The following is a 24518-nucleotide window of genomic DNA, read 5'->3' on the forward strand; positions in this document are numbered from 1 at the left end:
CACCTACACTGAGCACGCCAAGCGCAAGACCGTGACCGCCATGGACGTGGTGTATGCCCTCAAGCGTCAGGGCCGCACCCTCTACGGTTTCGGAGGCTAAGCAGCACGCGTGCGCGCCGTCGTCTGCAAGCAGCGCATCAGCTCCTCTGAAGAACCCAACAGCCCTCTTCAGGGCTACCCACCTGGTGCTTCGGCAGTGACGCGCAGGATTTGCGATCTCCTGCTCCGTTAGCCCTCTTTTGCATGCCATTATCTCGCATTCGGCCGCACGAGACGCGCGGTGAACTTGGGTCAGGTGAGCGAGCGCAACCGCATGTATTTGCAAGGCGTGGTAGCATTGCTTTTCGCCCTCGCAAGGCGAGCTTTGCTCGATTGCATTTGCGCTCGCCACTGTGTGCTGTGTTGCTCCCATTTCAGTCGCCGTCAGTCTGTCCGAGTTGCGACGTGGCGGTCGTTCGTGCAGCTCAGTTGTCGCCTTTGGTTGGACCCTGGTAGAGGCAACCAGAGTGGAATGATGATTAAAAGCAAGAGGTAATCATAAGCTCGTCGATGCGCATTTTGTCGCTTTGAAGTGGCTCGCTTCCTCTACTCCCTTGGAGAAGAGTACGAGCCGCGCGGCAGCGGGCGCATTTCAGTTAGGTAAGTTTTATATTTGACAAAGATAGCTCATGTGGGTACGCAACAAAGCAAAGCACGAGGAAAATATTGCCGGGCACGGGCCAGTGTGTAACAGCTGAAAGCGAGTTTTCTACAGGCAGCGTTTATTTGTTCTTTCCAGTGCAAGCGTTAAATGATTGAGCCTACTGTGTCTTAGCTCAATTCGCATGGCTTCGTTGGTTTGCGTGTGTGCGTCGGAGAAAGAATAACGAGCCAGTCCTCTTGCCCTACGAGCTGAGCGCCCGTCGTGTCCCTCGTCTAGCCTGCGGTTGTTGCAAGCCACCACCGTGCGATTCACAATTGTGTAACTCTTTTGAGCGACGCAAATGAATGCTAAGGTGAGATTAGCTAGTTAACTTTCGCTAGAACCGAGCTCACTGCGTTGTATTCAAACGGACGAGGGTGCGCGCGGTGGACACCGAGGCGCGTGCTGTTTTCATTGATGCTGTTGTTTGTGATACTTGTGTACAGGGTCACAGTGGGATTTCTTATTAGCGCGCTATAGGTGATAAGCAGTTGGTTCGATGCCTACGTGGCTCTTCTTGCAAGCCAATGCACTCCTTAGTTGACCAGAACAAGCGGAAAATAAAATAGAGGAGCAGAGCGGCGAAGTGTGCTTACTGAGACAGAAATATGCTTGCACAGTGCAGACTCACTTTCTCTCGTTATTTCTATACGACTGGCTCTTTCGTCATGCGTGCGTGTAGGTGATGCTGGGCGACCCTTGTTCGCGCCATATACTTAGATCGGTCAGGAAGCGGGCGCTGGACATGCGCTGTATTTAAAGAAAACAAAACTTTTTCGAGCGACGTATCCGTGCATGCCACACGCCGCGCGAGCTGGGGAAAAAGAGAGAGAGGGATGGGCGATTTGAGCGGTGCATCACGTATTTGTCGAACTCTTCGCCGCCAGAGGGAGCCGCCTGTCCTACATACGAACATTTGTCCTTGTGGCAGCTTATGTCCGGCGTATTACGCGCTGTAAGGCGGTTGCGTAATGGCATGGACGCGCCAAAGTGCACAAGACTACCTCTTGCCGCTGCATCCCTGGAATTTCGTGTATGTGCAAGCTGCTGTACAGAAAGATTCCGAATTCGAACCGGCTCCCTCACTCGTGGCACATGTATTGGCACGCGAAGGTAAGAGAAACTGACACACGCCGGCCGTCGTCATTGCACGGATTTCGCATTCGTGTTGCGCTTAATGAAAGCCAAGCTCGCGCCTATTATTTTACATTTGTCCCACGAAGCCGCCGGGAAATAGCAACGTGAGGTGATGGCCAAACAAGTCAACAAATGGGGAAGGAACAGTCAGAGAAAATGTACGGGCCCCTTGCTTTGAAGAAGCGTGGCACCATTGGTTTATTTCTTTTCGCTTGTCTATGTTTGGATTACTACTGCGAAGTCACTGGCATGTGCGTGCAAAGGGCATAGCCGAGGACCAAGCAAGGCGTACACAGTGATGTGTACGCCTCTCATGACAACAACGGGTTGTCATGAGAGAACTACTGCAGCCATGTAAACAAGGTTCTTGTTGCATGTGAGAAAGAAATGTCTGGTGGTGCTGTGACGTTCCTTTTTTCTTTTTTTTTTCCTTCCATAATGCTCGAGTACTGGCAGGTTAAGAGGTACAAAGTTTCATATCTCAACAATACAAAGCGGTACCGCGATCGTGTGAGCTGCACACAACTACTCACGGAAGTTTTGTCTAAAAATTTTTATCCCACCGAAAACGCCTGTAACGTCTACGAAGGTATTGTAAAAGCCATACTCACACATGACTGGTATATCTCATCGAGGCGTGTAAATTGTGTTCCCTTTATACATATCGCCTTGTGCAATTAACAGAATTTCCAAATCCAGTTCCATCGCTGTGTGACGGAGCCTTCAAGCGCACAGTGGAACTGTTTTTTCTCTCTTCCATTTCACAGTTTTCCACACTCACTGAGAAAATAAAAAAAAAAGAATATTAAGAAAGAGGCAGAGCTCGGCATCAGTTGAAAATTGCACTGTTGCAGGCGCGGCCTTTGAACATCTTCGTTTACACGCAATTAGGCGCACCAAATTCGGTGCATTAGTTGGCGAGGAAATACATTTCTCCCGGCGGCTGCCGAGCTGGAGCTTCGCTATAAGATGACAACAACGCCGTCGATCCTGTGGCGAAGTTGCGTGCGTGAATGAAATCGAAAAAGCTAGCTGACGAAATGTAGGCACTGTATAGAGCAAAGTGTTGCGTTTCATGAGTGTTTGTCAAAACATGGGTGTCCCTTGCAAGTGCGAAAACTGTGTGCCGAATGCGTGGCACGGGGAAGCCGCGCTTGGGATCGCGCCTGCGAAGCGTTGGCTGATGCTACCTTGACATATTGTTTAAGGACCCTTCATACACACGGAAGTACCGCTTGCCTGTCCATAGTTTTGAGGCCCCAATTAGTTGCCCATGTCTCCTAACGCGCGTTCAACACCTGTCAATATTGTATTCCAAATTCGCTCTTAGAGCGGAAGTACATCGTTTTCCCTGCAACTCTCAAGTGGTGCTGGTAGTCCGTACGTGAGTTTGTCGTTAATCTTGCGAGGCGCATGCGTTCTTCTATGCGTGGACGGCAAAGTGCGGTACTGGCATGTCTGCACATGCGAGACGGTTTGCCTCCGAGTGCGGCCAAAACACGACGTTGTTGCCCCTCGAGAAGGCACCGTGGCGCGCACTTGTAGTTCGTGAAACGAGCATCAGCATGATCAAATCAAGGCAGTGGACAAGCAGTAATGTACCCTAAACCTGCCACCCATCTCCGTCGCGCGGAGATCGCGATAACAGCTCCGATGGCGTTGGGCGTGGAGCGCTAACCACTGTCGAGATCAGTGGTGTGGTCTCACACTCGGCACTGGCAATTCGCGACGCGCGGCGGTATAAGCGAGATTGTGGTGTTGGCTGAAACGGAAGAGAACAGCGCGGCATGCTGTCGTGTTTAAACTCAATTAAACCGCCTGCGAATGTGCTTTCCTTAGCCGCGAACAGGGCGGCCGCGCGAAAACGTGCCTCCTCCAGCATCCTGGCGAACGGCGGCGGCGTGCGCACCGCCCGAGACGGCTGCGCTGGCGCTGGCCAATCGGCGGGTGACTTGGAGAGGAGAAGAGTAGTGCGGCGAAGCACGACGCGCGCGGCGCAGGGGTCATTTTCACTCCGGCAGTCGACGACTTCGGACGCTCGCTCCGTTCGCCATGGCCAGGACCAAGCAAACCGCCCGTAAGAGCACCGGTGGGAAGGCTCCGCGTAAGCAGCTTGCTACCAAGGCTGCTCGCAAGAGTGCACCTGCCACAGGAGGGGTTAAGAAACCGCATCGCTACAGGCCTGGGACCGTGGCCCTTCGTGAAATTCGCCGCTACCAGAAGTCGACCGAACTTCTCATCCGCAAGCTGCCGTTCCAGCGCTTGGTGAGGGAAATCGCTCAGGATTTCAAGACCGACCTCCGATTCCAGAGTTCGGCTGTGATGGCCCTTCAGGAGGCCAGCGAGGCCTACCTGGTCGGTCTCTTCGAGGACACCAACCTGTGCGCCATCCACGCCAAGCGCGTTACCATCATGCCGAAGGACATCCAGCTGGCCCGGCGCATCCGTGGCGAGCGCGCCTAAGTTCGGCCGCTGTCTGCGCCGCAGCCTCGGTCGGTCAGGCAAGCAACACAAAACGGTCCTTCTCAGGACCACCTACATGTTTGCTTCGGCCACGGGAGCACGCGAGACCACGTACTCCAACCGTACCCTCTCGGTCTGTCTGTTCTGTTGTTGTTTTTTTATTATTAATATTTGTGCGTGTGTGTCTGTGGTGGGCTGCCGGTGCGAGGTGTTGCCTCGTTTGGTATGCATATGGTAAGTATTGCGCGCGCTCGAGCACGAACAAGAAGAGAGAGGAAAATAAAAAAAAGAAACAAAATGCGCGTTCGTTGCGAAACGGTTCGCGCATTCATGCGAAGAAGCCGCGCCCCAAAACGAAATTAACGCGGCCGATGTTGCGTGCAAGCTTTCGTGTATTGGAATGCCATGCGTGCGTTTGTTCACGTTCCTCATGCATACCTGCCTGGCTCATAAGTAAGTGCATGCTGGTTGCGGATATGGCCCATTTGTTGTTTGTTTTTAAGGGCCCATATCACAGTCCACTACGCGAATTGCAGTGAGGCTCGTGCCTGTGCGCCCCCGGACACCCTGAAGCTCGCTTTCTATCTACATTCGTGCACTGACATGCCAGCTAGCTAGCAGCAGCAGCAGCGTCAGTTCAAGAGTGGGCACGGTTGCGATAATTCAAACAGAGGGAAACGGGCGCAGAGAACGGGATTGCCAAGCAAAACCCTGCCGTCACACGCATTTCGGTGGTCCTGACAAGGACCGTTGGGTTGTGCGACGAGCGCGACTGTAGTCCGGCGGCTGGGAGCTCGCTTACGCCTTCTTCTCGGTCTTCTTTGGGAGAAGCACAGCTTGGATGTTGGGCAAGACGCCGCCCTGCGCGATCGTCACGCCGGAGAGCAGCTTGTTCAGCTCCTCGTCGTTGCGGATGGCGAGCTGCAGGTGGCGGGGGATGATCCTGGTCTTCTTGTTGTCACGAGCCGCGTTGCCAGCGAGCTCGAGCACTTCGGCAGCCAGGTACTCGAGGACGGCCGCGAGGTAGACGGGAGCGCCCGCTCCGACGCGCTCGGCGTAGTTTCCCTTGCGCAGGAGACGGTGGATACGGCCCACGGGGAACTGGAGACCCGCGCGGCTGGAACGCGTCTTGCTCTTGCCCTTCGCCTTGCCGCCTTTGCCGCGTCCGGACATGCTGGTGCTGTTGCTGAGACTGAGGACGAAACAACGACTTGCACAGTCGCGATCGGTGAGCGATTTGAGCCGTGCTCGTAGCGCCTTCGCCGCTCTCGCCGCCGCCGGTCCCAAAGGAAAGCGCGAGCGAGCACGAGGGAGAGGGAGAGAAGCCGCGCGGACCAATGGCGAGCGCGGCAATGCGAGGTCCCGTCAACACCACCCTCCCGCCATAAAAGCGCGGCGCACGCGACCGGTCGCGCGTATTCCGATCTCGTTTGTTCGGCTACTGACACTGCCGCGATGCCTCCCCAGCCCAGCGGTAAGGCCGTGAAGAAGGCCGGCAAGGCGCAGAAGAACGTGCGCGCCACCGACAAGAAGAAGAAGAAGCGCCGCAGGAAGGAGAGCTTCTCCATCTATATCTACAAGGTGCTGAAGCAGGTGCACCCGGACACTGGAGTCTCCAGCAAGGCCATGTCTATCATGAACAGCTTCGTGAACGACATCTTCGAGCGTATCGCCGCGGAGTCGTCCCGTCTGGCTCACTACAACAAGCGCTCGACCATCACGAGCCGGGAGATCCAGACGGCCGTGCGTCTGCTGTTGCCCGGTGAGCTGGCCAAACACGCCGTGTCCGAGGGCACCAAAGCCGTCACCAAGTACACCAGCTCCAAGTAGGCGACCGAGCGCTCGTCCGCGCAGCCAACACCCAACGGCTCTTCTCAGAGCCACCCAAGGTGTCTGCATTGGCATTGGGATGTAGCGAGAATCTCGACAATTCCGTCCGTTCCCTCTGTTTGACGCTTCCTCGTTTGCAAACGCCAGGCGCGCGCTGTTTGCGTTCTCGTTGTGACAGCGCGTGCGCTGAAAGATTTGTAGCAGAAACGCACAGAACGCCATGCGCTCAGCACAACAACACACACACAAAAAGGGACTCTCACGCGCCGATAGGGCCATTTTACTCCGCATTGGCTGCTTCAACACAGCGCAGCGGATGTCTCGCCATTCAGTTCCGTTTGCCAGAACTGCACTGCTGGCGTTGATGAAACTCTCGCACACGTACTTCTCGACTGCGCCGCATATATCTCAGCTCGTGAAATCCTAATCGACGCCCAGGACTCCCCATAGCCCGTCCCGAGGACTTTCTGTTTCCTAGGGGTCTTGCGGGTTTACTCAAAAGAGCCTTCCCAGCTCTCATTGATTTCTTTGAGTCGTCGAACCTTACCACGCGGCCATCGGCGCCGTTTCACGCTTCTTTTCTTCACGGCCTTACGCTCGTCCTCTCCCGTATTTGTTTCTCTTCACTCCTTTATTCGCCTTACCCTCCCCCGTGCAGTACTGTTGAGGTGACCTCCTAAGCGAGAGACTGTTGCGGTACTGCACTCTTCTCTTCTTTTACCAGTTCAACGTCACTTACTACTACTTCTTGTTTACAAACACGCGGCGCGCGCTGTCGGACAGCGCGTGTGCTACAACTTTTGTAGCAGAGCCGCACAGGAAGCCATGGGCTCAGCACAACAACACGCACAAAGCAAGTATGGGATGGGGCGCGTGAGGCGACTCTGCGCGAGCGGCCACGTTCGCCTGCACTAATTACCACGGCGCGTGTTTCACACACCTAGGACGATGAGGCGGTCGTTGCTGCACATTTACTTAATTCTGGTGTAGCGTAACTTTTAAAAGCAGGCAGCCCTCATCCCTCTTTTGTTTTTTTCACGCTTTATGTCTTCTCTTGTTTCGACGCGCTTTTAAAAGCGGGTCCTGAGGTGTGCCTTCATGGCTGCTAGAATGCCCTCTCGGCGGCCGCCCGCACGTAGGCAGCAGTGCTCCGGACTGAAATTCAGAGCCGCGCCATGCCAGTGCCGCATCGCTGTAGCAGTGGCTGGCGAGCGGAAATGGGTTAGCACGTTCACGAAGCAGCAGTGCGTAAGGGATATTTTACACTGTTATTACAAATGTATGTGTGAGTGGCTTTAAAAGGGGGAAAAGGAAGAGATAAGTACAGCGCTGTTACTGCCTCTCGTGCGAGGGCACCTTCACGGCGCTGTACGGGTGAGGGGAAAGGGATAAGAAAGGGTAGTGAAGAAAACAGAGTATAAAAGTGAATTATTACAAATGTAAGCTCTCCGCACACTTACATAGCTAGCGGTTTCGCGCGCGCCCTGCGTATAGCTGCCTTCGTACGGGGCGACGGGAGAGGGAGGAGGTCGGAGCGCCGTCAACAATGCCCTCTCTCTCTTCCGTCCCCTAGAATGCTGAATTGGGCTCGCGCGCGCGTCTTACGCTGGTTTCGGTGACGTTATCTGCGAGGCTACGTAAGCTATCGCGACGAAATTTGACGGTCGTGTAGGCACCAGTGAGCGGTGCCGGCGTGCGAAATTTGAAACGCCTGAGGCGAAGAGAGCATGAACGCGCCCTGTTTTGCGACTAGTGATCAAGGGAACGATGTTGGCGTGGCTGAGTTTGAAGTTGTGCGCACGGTGTGCTTTGCGGCAATGACCAGAGTGCACTTGCAAGCGTATCCGAGCTACCGGTGAACAGAACGAGTAATCATAATTACGAGAACACAATAAACTTGTTCCTGGGGCGCGACACGAGCAGTGAGTGCGTGCAGCATAGGACAATAACGTTGTTGACACGTTCATTTATTTATTTTTTTTTTTTCTCTTGGCGCGTCGAGCAAAAGAAGAAGTGAGGCGGGTTGAACATCAGCAGTCAGAGGTGCCAAAGAGAAACAACATGAGAAAAAAAAAAAAAAAAGTAAGCTCCGCGATTGTGTTACGAAGCCACTTGTCTCGAACTCAGTGCGTGGCCTAAGAAGGGCTCAGTGCAGCCACCCGCGACTCACTCGCGAAGAGAGGCCGCGCTGCCCGTGAGCCAATCGGCGCGCGTTTCGCCTCCTCGCCCTCTTTTTTGCGGCGCGGCTTCCTCGCTCGGTCGCGGCGCAGGGACTCGGCATTCGCTCTCCTGACTCGCTTCGAAGCAGCAGCAACAGCCGAGATGTCTGGACGTGGCAAGGGCGGCAAGGGGCTCGGCAAGGGTGGCGCGAAGCGTCATCGTAAGGTGTTGCGTGACAACATCCAAGGCATCACCAAGCCTGCCATCCGTCGCCTCGCTCGCCGTGGTGGTGTCAAGCGTATCTCTGGCCTGATCTACGAGGAGACACGCGGTGTGCTCAAGGTGTTCCTCGAGAACGTGATCCGGGACGCCGTCACCTACACTGAGCACGCCAAGCGCAAGACCGTGACCGCCATGGACGTGGTGTATGCCCTCAAGCGTCAGGGCCGCACCCTCTACGGTTTCGGAGGCTAAGCAGCACGCGTGCGCGCCGTCGTCTGCAAGCAGCGCATCAGCTCCTCTGAAGAACCCAACAGCCCTCTTCAGGGCTACCCACCTGGTGCTTCGGCAGTGACGCGCAGGATTTGCGATCTCCTGCTCCGTTAGCCCTCTTTTGCATGCCATTATCTCGCATTCGGCCGCACGAGACGCGCGGTGAACTTGGGTCAGGTGAGCGAGCGCAACCGCATGTATTTGCAAGGCGTGGTAGCATTGCTTTTCGCCCTCGCAAGGCGAGCTTTGCTCGATTGCATTTGCGCTCGCCACTGTGTGCTGTGTTGCTCCCATTTCAGTCGCCGTCAGTCTGTCCGAGTTGCGACGTGGCGGTCGTTCGTGCAGCTCAGTTGTCGCCTTTGGTTGGACCCTGGTAGAGGCAACCAGAGTGGAATGATGATTAAAAGCAAGAGGTAATCATAAGCTCGTCGATGCGCATTTTGTCGCTTTGAAGTGGCTCGCTTCCTCTACTCCCTTGGAGAAGAGTACGAGCCGCGCGGCAGCGGGCGCATTTCAGTTAGGTAAGTTTTATATTTGACAAAGATAGCTCATGTGGGTACGCAACAAAGCAAAGCACGAGGAAAATATTGCCGGGCACGGGCCAGTGTGTAACAGCTGAAAGCGAGTTTTCTACAGGCAGCGTTTATTTGTTCTTTCCAGTGCAAGCGTTAAATGATTGAGCCTACTGTGTCTTAGCTCAATTCGCATGGCTTCGTTGGTTTGCGTGTGTGCGTCGGAGAAAGAATAACGAGCCAGTCCTCTTGCCCTACGAGCTGAGCGCCCGTCGTGTCCCTCGTCTAGCCTGCGGTTGTTGCAAGCCACCACCGTGCGATTCACAATTGTGTAACTCTTTTGAGCGACGCAAATGAATGCTAAGGTGAGATTAGCTAGTTAACTTTCGCTAGAACCGAGCTCACTGCGTTGTATTCAAACGGACGAGGGTGCGCGCGGTGGACACCGAGGCGCGTGCTGTTTTCATTGATGCTGTTGTTTGTGATACTTGTGTACAGGGTCACAGTGGGATTTCTTATTAGCGCGCTATAGGTGATAAGCAGTTGGTTCGATGCCTACGTGGCTCTTCTTGCAAGCCAATGCACTCCTTAGTTGACCAGAACAAGCGGAAAATAAAATAGAGGAGCAGAGCGGCGAAGTGTGCTTACTGAGACAGAAATATGCTTGCACAGTGCAGACTCACTTTCTCTCGTTATTTCTATACGACTGGCTCTTTCGTCATGCGTGCGTGTAGGTGATGCTGGGCGACCCTTGTTCGCGCCATATACTTAGATCGGTCAGGAAGCGGGCGCTGGACATGCGCTGTATTTAAAGAAAACAAAACTTTTTCGAGCGACGTATCCGTGCATGCCACACGCCGCGCGAGCTGGGGAAAAAGAGAGAGAGGGATGGGCGATTTGAGCGGTGCATCACGTATTTGTCGAACTCTTCGCCGCCAGAGGGAGCCGCCTGTCCTACATACGAACATTTGTCCTTGTGGCAGCTTATGTCCGGCGTATTACGCGCTGTAAGGCGGTTGCGTAATGGCATGGACGCGCCAAAGTGCACAAGACTACCTCTTGCCGCTGCATCCCTGGAATTTCGTGTATGTGCAAGCTGCTGTACAGAAAGATTCCGAATTCGAACCGGCTCCCTCACTCGTGGCACATGTATTGGCACGCGAAGGTAAGAGAAACTGACACACGCCGGCCGTCGTCATTGCACGGATTTCGCATTCGTGTTGCGCTTAATGAAAGCCAAGCTCGCGCCTATTATTTTACATTTGTCCCACGAAGCCGCCGGGAAATAGCAACGTGAGGTGATGGCCAAACAAGTCAACAAATGGGGAAGGAACAGTCAGAGAAAATGTACGGGCCCCTTGCTTTGAAGAAGCGTGGCACCATTGGTTTATTTCTTTTCGCTTGTCTATGTTTGGATTACTACTGCGAAGTCACTGGCATGTGCGTGCAAAGGGCATAGCCGAGGACCAAGCAAGGCGTACACAGTGATGTGTACGCCTCTCATGACAACAACGGGTTGTCATGAGAGAACTACTGCAGCCATGTAAACAAGGTTCTTGTTGCATGTGAGAAAGAAATGTCTGGTGGTGCTGTGACGTTCCTTTTTTCTTTTTTTTTTTCCTTCCATAATGCTCGAGTACTGGCAGGTTAAGAGGTACAAAGTTTCATATCTCAACAATACAAAGCGGTACCGCGATCGTGTGAGCTGCACACAACTACTCACGGAAGTTTTGTCTAAAAATTTTTATCCCACCGAAAACGCCTGTAACGTCTACGAAGGTATTGTAAAAGCCATACTCACACATGACTGGTATATCTCATCGAGGCGTGTAAATTGTGTTCCCTTTATACATATCGCCTTGTGCAATTAACAGAATTTCCAAATCCAGTTCCATCGCTGTGTGACGGAGCCTTCAAGCGCACAGTGGAACTGTTTTTTCTCTCTTCCATTTCACAGTTTTCCACACTCACTGAGAAAATAAAAAAAAAAGAATATTAAGAAAGAGGCAGAGCTCGGCATCAGTTGAAAATTGCACTGTTGCAGGCGCGGCCTTTGAACATCTTCGTTTACACGCAATTAGGCGCACCAAATTCGGTGCATTAGTTGGCGAGGAAATACATTTCTCCCGGCGGCTGCCGAGCTGGAGCTTCGCTATAAGATGACAACAACGCCGTCGATCCTGTGGCGAAGTTGCGTGCGTGAATGAAATCGAAAAAGCTAGCTGACGAAATGTAGGCACTGTATAGAGCAAAGTGTTGCGTTTCATGAGTGTTTGTCAAAACATGGGTGTCCCTTGCAAGTGCGAAAACTGTGTGCCGAATGCGTGGCACGGGGAAGCCGCGCTTGGGATCGCGCCTGCGAAGCGTTGGTTGATGCTACCTTGACATATTGTTTAAGGACCCTTCATACACACGGAAGTACCGCTTGCCTGTCCATAGTTTTGAGGCCCCAATTAGTTGCCCATGTCTCCTAACGCGCGTTCAACACCTGTCAATATTGTATTCCAAATTCGCTCTTAGAGCGGAAGTACATCGTTTTCCCTGCAACTCTCAAGTGGTGCTGGTAGTCCGTACGTGAGTTTGTCGTTAATCTTGCGAGGCGCATGCGTTCTTCTATGCGTGGACGGCAAAGTGCGGTACTGGCATGTCTGCACATGCGAGACGGTTTGCCTCCGAGTGCGGCCAAAACACGACGTTGTTGCCCCTCGAGAAGGCACCGTGGCGCGCACTTGTAGTTCGTGAAACGAGCATCAGCATGATCAAATCAAGGCAGTGGACAAGCAGTAATGTACCCTAAACCTGCCACCCATCTCCGTCGCGCGGAGATCGCGATAACAGCTCCGATGGCGTTGGGCGTGGAGCGCTAACCACTGTCGAGATCAGTGGTGTGGTCTCACACTCGGCACTGGCAATTCGCGACGCGCGGCGGTATAAGCGAGATTGTGGTGTTGGCTGAAACGGAAGAGAACAGCGCGGCATGCTGTCGTGTTTAAACTCAATTAAACCGCCTGCGAATGTGCTTTCCTTAGCCGCGAACAGGGCGGCCGCGCGAAAACGTGCCTCCTCCAGCATCCTGGCGAACGGCGGCGGCGTGCGCACCGCCCGAGACGGCTGCGCTGGCGCTGGCCAATCGGCGGGTGACTTGGAGAGGAGAAGAGTAGTGCGGCGAAGCACGACGCGCGCGGCGCAGGGGTCATTTTCACTCCGGCAGTCGACGACTTCGGACGCTCGCTCCGTTCGCCATGGCCAGGACCAAGCAAACCGCCCGTAAGAGCACCGGTGGGAAGGCTCCGCGTAAGCAGCTTGCTACCAAGGCTGCTCGCAAGAGTGCACCTGCCACAGGAGGGGTTAAGAAACCGCATCGCTACAGGCCTGGGACCGTGGCCCTTCGTGAAATTCGCCGCTACCAGAAGTCGACCGAACTTCTCATCCGCAAGCTGCCGTTCCAGCGCTTGGTGAGGGAAATCGCTCAGGATTTCAAGACCGACCTCCGATTCCAGAGTTCGGCTGTGATGGCCCTTCAGGAGGCCAGCGAGGCCTACCTGGTCGGTCTCTTCGAGGACACCAACCTGTGCGCCATCCACGCCAAGCGCGTTACCATCATGCCGAAGGACATCCAGCTGGCCCGGCGCATCCGTGGCGAGCGCGCCTAAGTTCGGCCGCTGTCTGCGCCGCAGCCTCGGTCGGTCAGGCAAGCAACACAAAACGGTCCTTCTCAGGACCACCTACATGTTTGCTTCGGCCACGGGAGCACGCGAGACCACGTACTCCAACCGTACCCTCTCGGTCTGTCTGTTCTGTTGTTGTTTTTTTATTATTAATATTTGTGCGTGTGTGTCTGTGGTGGGCTGCCGGTGCGAGGTGTTGCCTCGTTTGGTATGCATATGGTAAGTATTGCGCGCGCTCGAGCACGAACAAGAAGAGAGAGGAAAATAAAAAAAAGAAACAAAATGCGCGTTCGTTGCGAAACGGTTCGCGCATTCATGCGAAGAAGCCGCGCCCCAAAACGAAATTAACGCGGCCGATGTTGCGTGCAAGCTTTCGTGTATTGGAATGCCATGCGTGCGTTTGTTCACGTTCCTCATGCATACCTGCCTGGCTCATAAGTAAGTGCATGCTGGTTGCGGATATGGCCCATTTGTTGTTTGTTTTTAAGGGCCCATATCACAGTCCACTACGCGAATTGCAGTGAGGCTCGTGCCTGTGCGCCCCCGGACACCCTGAAGCTCGCTTTCTATCTACATTCGTGCACTGACATGCCAGCTAGCTAGCAGCAGCAGCAGCGTCAGTTCAAGAGTGGGCACGGTTGCGATAATTCAAACAGAGGGAAACGGGCGCAGAGAACGGGATTGCCAAGCAAAACCCTGCCGTCACACGCATTTCGGTGGTCCTGACAAGGACCGTTGGGTTGTGCGACGAGCGCGACTGTAGTCCGGCGGCTGGGAGCTCGCTTACGCCTTCTTCTCGGTCTTCTTTGGGAGAAGCACAGCTTGGATGTTGGGCAAGACGCCGCCCTGCGCGATCGTCACGCCGGAGAGCAGCTTGTTCAGCTCCTCGTCGTTGCGGATGGCGAGCTGCAGGTGGCGGGGGATGATCCTGGTCTTCTTGTTGTCACGAGCCGCGTTGCCAGCGAGCTCGAGCACTTCGGCAGCCAGGTACTCGAGGACGGCCGCGAGGTAGACGGGAGCGCCCGCTCCGACGCGCTCGGCGTAGTTTCCCTTGCGCAGGAGACGGTGGATACGGCCCACGGGGAACTGGAGACCCGCGCGGCTGGAACGCGTCTTGCTCTTGCCCTTCGCCTTGCCGCCTTTGCCGCGTCCGGACATGCTGGTGTACCGTTGTCAGATGGGAGGAGGACTTGGCACCTTTGAAGGCACCGCGTCCATGAGCATACATATCTCATCAACCCATCATCATCCGATACGTCGACCCCGGTACTCCCCCACAACCCGGGTTGACTGGGTGGGGGGACTTGGTTCGGGCCAACGGTCCTTCCCGGACAAGGGGGCTGTTGTGGTGCAGCAACACAAAGTTACCGCACGCAACACACAAACAGCCATGCTGGTCGTACAGGACTCGAGCCTGACTGACCTTCGGACTGCCTCGGCGCAAAAGAGGCTAAGGCATACAACCATGCAGAGCACCAAAGCCGTCCACGGAGCAGCGCGACCAACCAAGGGTGCGCCGCCACCGGTTCTAGCTCTGGGTTCCACTGAACCAAACAAAACCCCGTAGATCGACTGGCGCACACGGCCGAGTCGAGCGACCTTAGGAGCATGCATCATAACTTAATGGAAAGCTTTCCGCCTGACTCATCAAAAATTACCGCAGGACGGGCCCACACTTCGAGAAACTTCTTCTCGCCCAAGCGGTGCCGCTCCCGGGTGAGATGGAACCAGACCTCCTTCCGTGCTTTCGCAAGCACTTCGTGAAGGCCCGGCGCCCCCCTCCCGAAAACTGCATCGCAGCGTGCCAACCAAACTTGGTAGGAGCACTCAGCGAGGAGAAGCACGAACTGGTTGACCGCCTGATTAGGCAAAGGGTGCAAAAATCGGACTGTCTGATAGGGAATGCCTGGGAGATTAAAAAGACTAGCAATCCTACGGAGAAGAGCTGCAGGAAGCAAACACCGCGCAAACGCATGAACCGTGTCCTCACGAGCGCCACAGAACGGGCACGCTCCACGAACCGGGACGGCTGTGAAGGGCCCGTAGCCCAACGGCAGGCACCCTCGCGCCAGGCGATACATGAAAGTGGCACGCCTAGCGTCGAGGAAACCGGCCGTGATGAGCTTCCAGTTTGGCCTGTGGATGGACAGGTCATACATATGGCAATGCGGGGGGAGGCCTGGGGTGAGGATGTCTACTAACTCTTGGAGTGGAGTTGAAACTACGTCGATGTCGGGGCGAACCGTGCGGAGGCTGACCAAAGAGTTGGCAGCCGCCGCATAAATGGTGGATGGGGTTCCTGAACGAGGAGCACAGTGGGAAAATGTGCTCTGCGAAAACAAGCGGAGTCGGGTGCTAAGGAAAAACGAGGTAAAGCTTCGAGTCAGGAGCATATCCGAGTTAAGAGCGACCTGGGTCCATCTGACGTGTAGTGCGGTAGCCACGATGCCCAGGTCGGGAATTCCGAGTCCTCCCTTATCCCTGGGCAGCTTGAGCACCCGCCTAGCTACACAACCAGTTGTACCCTTCCAAAGGAAGCGAAAGAGAACCCTCTCCAAGATGAGCTTGGTTCGGGTTGAAACAGGAGACACACACGCCACATACGTCAGGAATGAAAACAAAAGTGAGCGCAGGATTGTCGCTCGAGCAGTCAATGGGCATGACAACGCGCTGAACTGCTGAATTCTGGTTTCAAGCTTCTCCTTAGCCTGTTGCCAGTTTTCAGGAGACAGACCATCTGGTTCGAATTGGAAGCCTAGAATGCGCAGCCGCGTTTTCACGGGGAGACCATGAACGGGCTGCGGACTGGACGGAGTGGAGTTCAAGTACATGGCTGCACTTTTCGACCTATTCAACCTTGCACCACTCGCCCCGCAGTAACTGTCCATGACCTCCAAGACGCCGCAAACTGAGGCTTCGTCCGGGACGACAATGGACAAGTCATCCGCATAGGCAAATAGCGCGACCGGAGGGGAACCTGGTGGGAGTAGGAACCTGCCAATTCTGCGGTCACAAGACAACCTCTGCAGAAGCGGTTCAAAAGCGAGCACGTAGAGGGCAGGTGAGAGGGGGTCCCCCTGCCGTACACCACGCCCCACAATGAACGCCTCCGAGACGCGGTCCCGTATGACAACAGCAGAAGTCGGTCGAGAATACAAAGCTTGGACCATCTGCCGAAAACCCACACTAAAACCAGCCTCTTCCAAAACACGGAAAAGGTACCTATGGCTAATAATGTCGAAAGCCTTCTCCTGATCAAAGGAGCAAAGAATACCTGGAAGTTTCCTGGTGTTTGCCCACAGGAGAAGGTCCCTCAAAGCTATACCGTGAAGCTGAGTAGAGCGCCCCTGGACACTGCATGCCTGGTACGGACCCAAAACAGTGCTGAGCGCTGGTGTGAGTCGCGTACACAGACACTTTGCTATGAGCTTATAATCGCAGTTCAGAAGCGTGATTGGACGCCATGCTCGCAGATCAGTGCTCCTCGACTCGTCCTTGCAAAGGAGAGTGATTAGCCCTTCTCGTTGAGACGCTGACAAAGTCCCTTCACTGAGTAGCCGGTTCACCAGTGATGTGAACGGCTTCCCTAACATTGTCCAAAATTTAACATAAAACTCGACTGTAAGACCATCGGAACCTGGACTGCGATTGCGCTTCATAGACTTCAAGGCAGAAAATAGCTCGTCCTCATCTATGGCTGAGTCGCACACTTGCGGCGGCTCAGCTGGTAAAACAAACGGAAAAACAGCTGGAGAGGCAACTGGTTCGGCATACAAAGACATGTAAAACTGCCTCGCCAGTGCAAGCACTCCGTCTGGTGAGTCGACTATGCTATTATCGCGTGGATCTACTAGGGAAGAGAGAGTTGTGCTCTTCCTTGAAAGATGTTTACGTAGGACATTTCTGCTGCACCACGCTTCCATTTCCCACAGCTCTGCCCGGGTTGTGGCCCTCAAGCCATCCCAGCGTCGCTGCAGGAGAATGCGAAGTTCCTTTCGGAGTGAGGCCAGCGCCGGAGCGACTCCAGGCCCGCCGGACAGTGGCCTCGAGAGCAGGAGGATCGCGTCGGAGACGATTTTTATCTCCTCACGCTCCTCGCGCGCCCGACGCTTGCCCCAAGACCTGAAGCACTCACGCACCCTGACTTTCACGTCATCCCATTCCGTACCACTTAGATTCGCTGTGTTATGAAGCGATCGAAATAGTATGGATGATACCTCTGCGGTTGCCTGCCTATCTTTTAGGAGACGTGGATTTAAGCGCCATGGTCTCTTTGCTCTTGGTACTAAACTAGAATCGGCAAACCGCAGAAATAGGAAGCTGTGGTCGCTAAGAGCAGAAGGAATTAACCACGAAGAATGCATACTGGGAGCCAGTGACGACGAGATGTAAAAACGGTCGATGCGGCTCTGCCCACCCCTCCCTGTCCATGTCATTCCTGACTGTCCAGGGCGAAGCACGCGCCAAGCATCGACCAGTCCCAGCCCATCGACGAGGTCTCGCAGTACACCATTACCACGCTTATCTTTCGTTATTGAAGTCCCTCTACGCGAGAGGCGGTCAACCAGTTCTAACACACAGTTGAAGTCGCCTACTAGAACTAGTCGAGAGGGACCGACCAAATAGGGTTCTAATGTACGGAAAAACTCTTTTTGTTCTCTAGCCTGGTTTGGAGCATACACGTTAACAATTCGAATGCCACAATCGAGATCCACCGACAAGACGCGGCCCTCGGAATCCCTGGCATGGCGAATAACAAGGCCGTCGAAATGCGGCATCAGAACGATGGCCGTACCCCGGCTGCCCGTCGCGCCATAACTCCAGTAAGACCGAGTGCGAAAAATCCGGTCGAAGTGGCTGATCTGGCCTAGCCTATGAATGTATGTTTCCTGCAATACGAGAATATCTACCCTTCTGGATTTAGCCAAATTTACAACCTCTAACTGTTTAGAAGCGCGCGACAAACCCCGACAGTTAAATGTAGCTATAGTGAGAGAAGAAGCCATTTTAAAGGAGAAAGAGATTAGCTAGAAGCTAGTAGAAACAAAGGAAGACGAAAAGAGCTAGGAAAATAAATAGAGAGCAGGCTAGTATTAGGTAATACTAGCCGCTAACGACAAATAAGCAAAGACTACTTATGAGAGGGTCTCCGAACTTGGAGACCCCTCATCAGTAGACTCATAGGTTCTGTCCGAGAGTAACGAGCAATCGCACCGTCCCCATCCGCAATTGGGACAAGGAGGAGAACCCTCCGTGTCCGATGGGACCTCGGTATCAGAATCGGAAGTATCAACGGCACTGCGCTTCAGTTCAGGAGCGCCAGTCTCCGAGCCTTGGGAGCCACCTTCGTCCGAGCTCGACTCACGCTCCCCGGCCGCCGCCCTGGCAGCGGAACCAGCGCGGTGTGCGCGCCGGCTCTTACGCTTCTGGTTCGACCGACGAGCAGTGTCAGTCGCGCCAGTCAGCGGTTGGGACGCGCCCGGGATAGCGGCCGGCGTAGCGAGAGGCACACCAGCCACGGAGGCGACAGCGACCGCCGTTTCAGCCTCCTCGCCCGCCGCCCCCTCGCACGTTGCCGTGACGGAAGGGGGAGCGACCTCGGTGGCGTCCACGGAATCGCCGCCGCTCCCGGCGGCATCGACCACGCTCAAGGAGCCCTGGCTCTCTCCTTCCTCCAAGGCAGCAACCGTAGCAGCTACCGGCGAAGTAACCGCTTCCGCGACGGCAGGTTTCTGCTGTTCTGGCCTCGCGGTTACTGACGAGTAGGTGCGGACACTACACGCCGAAACCGCATGGTCGCCGCCGCAACGTACGCACGCCGCGTCGCAGGACGCGTGGCCAAACTGCTGGCAGCGCGCGCACTGAGGCGTGTCGCACGCGGCGGCGTGGTGTCCTGCCAAGTTACACCTACGGCACAACCTAACTACACCCTCGTACTCACACTGAACGACACGCTCACCTACACGAAGAAGGTTAGGAACGGGCCGCGCCATCTCTATCCGAATGCGCCGGTTACCGGTGCCAACGGCAGGGAAACCGGGCACGCATTCTTCGGAGATCCCGTGAACCTTTCCGAAGACCTCTAGCTCGGAGACGAGAGCCTGGTCCGGAAGATCCGCGGGGTAGCCAAACACCCTAACCAACTTCACACGCACACCTCTATACTCAAACCGAACTTCCACATCACGAACCTGCAGTGCGGGATCAGCTGAGAAGCGATCAACCGCGGCCTTACTCTTAAACGTTATCTCGAACCTTCCTGCACCGAAGTCCTGCACTGACTTAAGGTCGTTCAACGAAAAGCGCTTTACGAGCGCCTTACAAACATCTACGTTGGAAGCGCCCTTCGGAACTCGCCCGAAAAACGTAAGCGGCCGAAGCCGCGAAGGGGCCACCATCGCGGTAAAAACCACGTGGCGCCCGTGCCTAGCCGAAGTTTAAGCTAACACTACACAAGGTAGGAAGCTAGGAACCCTCAGCTAAACACTGGAAAAAACCAAGGACAAAAAAACAGCCACCGGAACACCTCACCGAATCGGAGACAGCGGGTTGGAGTCTAGAAGAATCCGCACCGTACACCTATCCAACCATTCCGAGAGGGGCCCACGTGGAGGGGATCCGCAGCACCGAAGCTCGAGCGCACAAGTCACGCCACCCCCGAGCCGATCACGCCACCACCGTCACGGGTGCTGTTGCTGAGACTGAGGACGAAACAACGACTTGCACAGTCGCGATCGGTGAGCGATTTGAGCCGTGCTCGTAGCGCCTTCGCCGCTCTCGCCGCCGCCGGTCCCAAAGGAAAGCGCGAGCGAGCACGAGGGAGAGGGAGAGAAGCCGCGCGGACCAATGGCGAGCGCGGCAATGCGAGGTCCCGTCAACACCACCCTCCCGCCATAAAAGCGCGGCGCACGCGACCGGTCGCGCGTATTCCGATCTCGTTTGTTCGGCTACTGACACTGCCGCGATGCCTCCCCAGCCCAGCGGTAAGGCCGTGAAGAAGGCCGGCAAGGCGCAGAAGAACGTGCGCGCCACCGACAAGAAGAAGAAGAAGCGCCGCAGGAAGGAGAGCTTCTCCATCTATATCTACAAGGTGCTGAAGCAGGTGCACCCGGACACTGGAGTCTCCAGCAAGGCCATGTCTATCATGAACAGCTTCGTGAACGACATCTTCGAGCGTATCGCCGCGGAGTCGTCCCGTCTGGCTCACTACAACAAGCGCTCGACCATCACGAGCCGGGAGATCCAGACGGCCGTGCGTCTGCTGTTGCCCGGTGAGCTGGCCAAACACGCCGTGTCCGAGGGCACCAAAGCCGTCACCAAGTACACCAGCTCCAAGTAGGCGACCGAGCGCTCGTCCGCGCAGCCAACACCCAACGGCTCTTCTCAGAGCCACCCAAGGTGTCTGCATTGGCATTGGGATGTAGCGAGAATCTCGACAATTCCGTCCGTTCCCTCTGTTTGACGCTTCCTCGTTTGCAAACGCCAGGCGCGCGCTGTTTGCGTTCTCGTTGTGACAGCGCGTGCGCTGAAAGATTTGTAGCAGAAACGCACAGAACGCCATGCGCTCAGCACAACAACACACACACAAAAAGGGACTCTCACGCGCCGATAGGGCCATTTTACTCCGCATTGGCTGCTTCAACACAGCGCAGCGGATGTCTCGCCATTCAGTTCCGTTTGCCAGAACTGCACTGCTGGCGTTGATGAAACTCTCGCACACGTACTTCTCGACTGCGCCGCATATATCTCAGCTCGTGAAATCCTAATCGACGCCCAGGACTCCCCATAGCCCGTCCCGAGGACTTTCTGTTTCCTAGGGGTCTTGCGGGTTTACTCAAAAGAGCCTTCCCAGCTCTCATTGATTTCTTTGAGTCGTCGAACCTTACCACGCGGCCATCGGCGCCGTTTCACGCTTCTTTTCTTCACGGCCTTACGCTCGTCCTCTCCCGTATTTGTTTCTCTTCACTCCTTTATTCGCCTTACCCTCCCCCGTGCAGTACTGTTGAGGTGACCTCCTAAGCGAGAGACTGTTGCGGTACTGCACTCTTCTCTTCTTTTACCAGTTCAACGTCACTTACTACTACTTCTTGTTTACAAACACGCGGCGCGCGCTGTCGGACAGCGCGTGTGCTACAACTTTTGTAGCAGAGCCGCACAGGAAGCCATGGGCTCAGCACAACAACACGCACAAAGCAAGTATGGGATGGGGCGCGTGAGGCGACTCTGCGCGAGCGGCCACGTTCGCCTGCACTAATTACCACGGCGCGTGTTTCACACACCTAGGACGATGAGGCGGTCGTTGCTGCACATTTACTTAATTCTGGTGTAGCGTAACTTTTAAAAGCAGGCAGCCCTCATCCCTCTTTTGTTTTTTTCACGCTTTATGTCTTCTCTTGTTTCGACGCGCTTTTAAAAGCGGGTCCTGAGGTGTGCCTTCATGGCTGCTAGAATGCCCTCTCGGCGGCCGCCCGCACGTAGGCAGCAGTGCTCCGGACTGAAATTCAGAGCCGCGCCATGCCAGTGCCGCATCGCTGTAGCAGTGGCTGGCGAGCGGAAATGGGTTAGCACGTTCACGAAGCAGCAGTGCGTAAGGGATATTTTACACTGTTATTACAAATGTATGTGTGAGTGGCTTTAAAAGGGGGAAAAGGAAGAGATAAGTACAGCGCTGTTACTGCCTCTCGTGCGAGGGCACCTTCACGGCGCTGTACGGGTGAGGGGAAAGGGATAAGAAAGGGTAGTGAAGAAAACAGAGTATAAAAGTGAATTATTACAAATGTAAGCTCTCCGCACACTTACATAGCTAGCGGTTTCGCGCGCGCCCTGCGTATAGCTGCCTTCGTACGGGGCGACGGGAGAGGGAGGAGGTCGGAGCGCCGTCAACAATGCCCTCTCTCTCTTCCGTCCCCTAGAATGCTGAATTGGGCTCGCGCGCGCGTCTTACGCTGGTTTCGGTGACGTTATCTGCGAGGCTACGTAAGCTATCGCGACGAAATTTGACGGTCGTGTAGGCACCAGTGAGCGGTGCCGGCGTGCGAAATTTGAAACGCCTGAGGCGAAGAGAGCATGAACGCGCCCTGTTTTGCGACTAGTGATCAAGGGAACGATGTTGGCGTGGCTGAGTTTGAAGTTGTGCGCACGGTGTGCTTTGCGGCAATGACCAGAGTGCACTTGCAAGCGTATCCGAGCTACCGGTGAACAGAACGAGTAATCATAATTACGAGAACACAATAAACTTGTTCCTGGGGCGCGACACGAGCAGTGAGTGCGTGCAGCATAGGACAATAACGTTGTTGACACGTTCATTTATTTATTTTTTTTTTCTCTTGGCGCGTCGAGCAAAAGAAGAAGTGAGGCGGGTTGAACATCAGCAGTCAGAGGTGCCAAAGAGAAACAACATGAGAAAAAAAAAAAAAAAAGTAAGCTCCGCGATTGTGTTACGAAGCCACTTGTCTCGAACTCAGTGCGTGGCCTAAGAAGGGCTCAGTGCAGCCACCCGCGACTCACTCGCGAAGAGAGGCCGCGCTGCCCGTGAGCCAATCGGCGCGCGTTTCGCCTCCTCGCCCTCTTTTTTGCGGCGCGGCTTCCTCGCTCGGTCGCGGCGCAGGGACTCGGCATTCGCTCTCCTGACTCGCTTCGAAGCAGCAGCAACAGCCGAGATGTCTGGACGTGGCAAGGGCGGCAAGGGGCTCGGCAAGGGTGGCGCGAAGCGTCATCGTAAGGTGTTGCGTGACAACATCCAAGGCATCACCAAGCCTGCCATCCGTCGCCTCGCTCGCCGTGGTGGTGTCAAGCGTATCTCTGGCCTGATCTACGAGGAGACACGCGGTGTGCTCAAGGTGTTCCTCGAGAACGTGATCCGGGACGCCGTCACCTACACTGAGCACGCCAAGCGCAAGACCGTGACCGCCATGGACGTGGTGTATGCCCTCAAGCGTCAGGGCCGCACCCTCTACGGTTTCGGAGGCTAAGCAGCACGCGTGCGCGCCGTCGTCTGCAAGCAGCGCATCAGCTCCTCTGAAGAACCCAACAGCCCTCTTCAGGGCTACCCACCTGGTGCTTCGGCAGTGACGCGCAGGATTTGCGATCTCCTGCTCCGTTAGCCCTCTTTTGCATGCCATTATCTCGCATTCGGCCGCACGAGACGCGCGGTGAACTTGGGTCAGGTGAGCGAGCGCAACCGCATGTATTTGCAAGGCGTGGTAGCATTGCTTTTCGCCCTCGCAAGGCGAGCTTTGCTCGATTGCATTTGCGCTCGCCACTGTGTGCTGTGTTGCTCCCATTTCAGTCGCCGTCAGTCTGTCCGAGTTGCGACGTGGCGGTCGTTCGTGCAGCTCAGTTGTCGCCTTTGGTTGGACCCTGGTAGAGGCAACCAGAGTGGAATGATGATTAAAAGCAAGAGGTAATCATAAGCTCGTCGATGCGCATTTTGTCGCTTTGAAGTGGCTCGCTTCCTCTACTCCCTTGGAGAAGAGTACGAGCCGCGCGGCAGCGGGCGCATTTCAGTTAGGTAAGTTTTATATTTGACAAAGATAGCTCATGTGGGTACGCAACAAAGCAAAGCACGAGGAAAATATTGCCGGGCACGGGCCAGTGTGTAACAGCTGAAAGCGAGTTTTCTACAGGCAGCGTTTATTTGTTCTTTCCAGTGCAAGCGTTAAATGATTGAGCCTACTGTGTCTTAGCTCAATTCGCATGGCTTCGTTGGTTTGCGTGTGTGCGTCGGAGAAAGAATAACGAGCCAGTCCTCTTGCCCTACGAGCTGAGCGCCCGTCGTGTCCCTCGTCTAGCCTGCGGTTGTTGCAAGCCACCACCGTGCGATTCACAATTGTGTAACTCTTTTGAGCGACGCAAATGAATGCTAAGGTGAGATTAGCTAGTTAACTTTCGCTAGAACCGAGCTCACTGCGTTGTATTCAAACGGACGAGGGTGCGCGCGGTGGACACCGAGGCGCGTGCTGTTTTCATTGATGCTGTTGTTTGTGATACTTGTGTACAGGGTCACAGTGGGATTTCTTATTAGCGCGCTATAGGTGATAAGCAGTTGGTTCGATGCCTACGTGGCTCTTCTTGCAAGCCAATGCACTCCTTAGTTGACCAGAACAAGCGGAAAATAAAATAGAGGAGCAGAGCGGCGAAGTGTGCTTACTGAGACAGAAATATGCTTGCACAGTGCAGACTCACTTTCTCTCGTTATTTCTATACGACTGGCTCTTTCGTCATGCGTGCGTGTAGGTGATGCTGGGCGACCCTTGTTCGCGCCATATACTTAGATCGGTCAGGAAGCGGGCGCTGGACATGCGCTGTATTTAAAGAAAACAAAACTTTTTCGAGCGACGTATCCGTGCATGCCACACGCCGCGCGAGCTGGGGAAAAAGAGAGAGAGGGATGGGCGATTTGAGCGGTGCATCACGTATTTGTCGAACTCTTCGCCGCCAGAGGGAGCCGCCTGTCCTACATACGAACATTTGTCCTTGTGGCAGCTTATGTCCGGCGTATTACGCGCTGTAAGGCGGTTGCGTAATGGCATGGACGCGCCAAAGTGCACAAGACTACCTCTTGCCGCTGCATCC

The sequence above is a fragment of the Dermacentor albipictus genome, unplaced genomic scaffold (genome assembly GCF_038994185.2).
Source record: "Dermacentor albipictus isolate Rhodes 1998 colony unplaced genomic scaffold, USDA_Dalb.pri_finalv2 scaffold_93, whole genome shotgun sequence".
Taxonomy (NCBI): Eukaryota; Metazoa; Arthropoda; class Arachnida; order Ixodida; family Ixodidae; genus Dermacentor; species Dermacentor albipictus.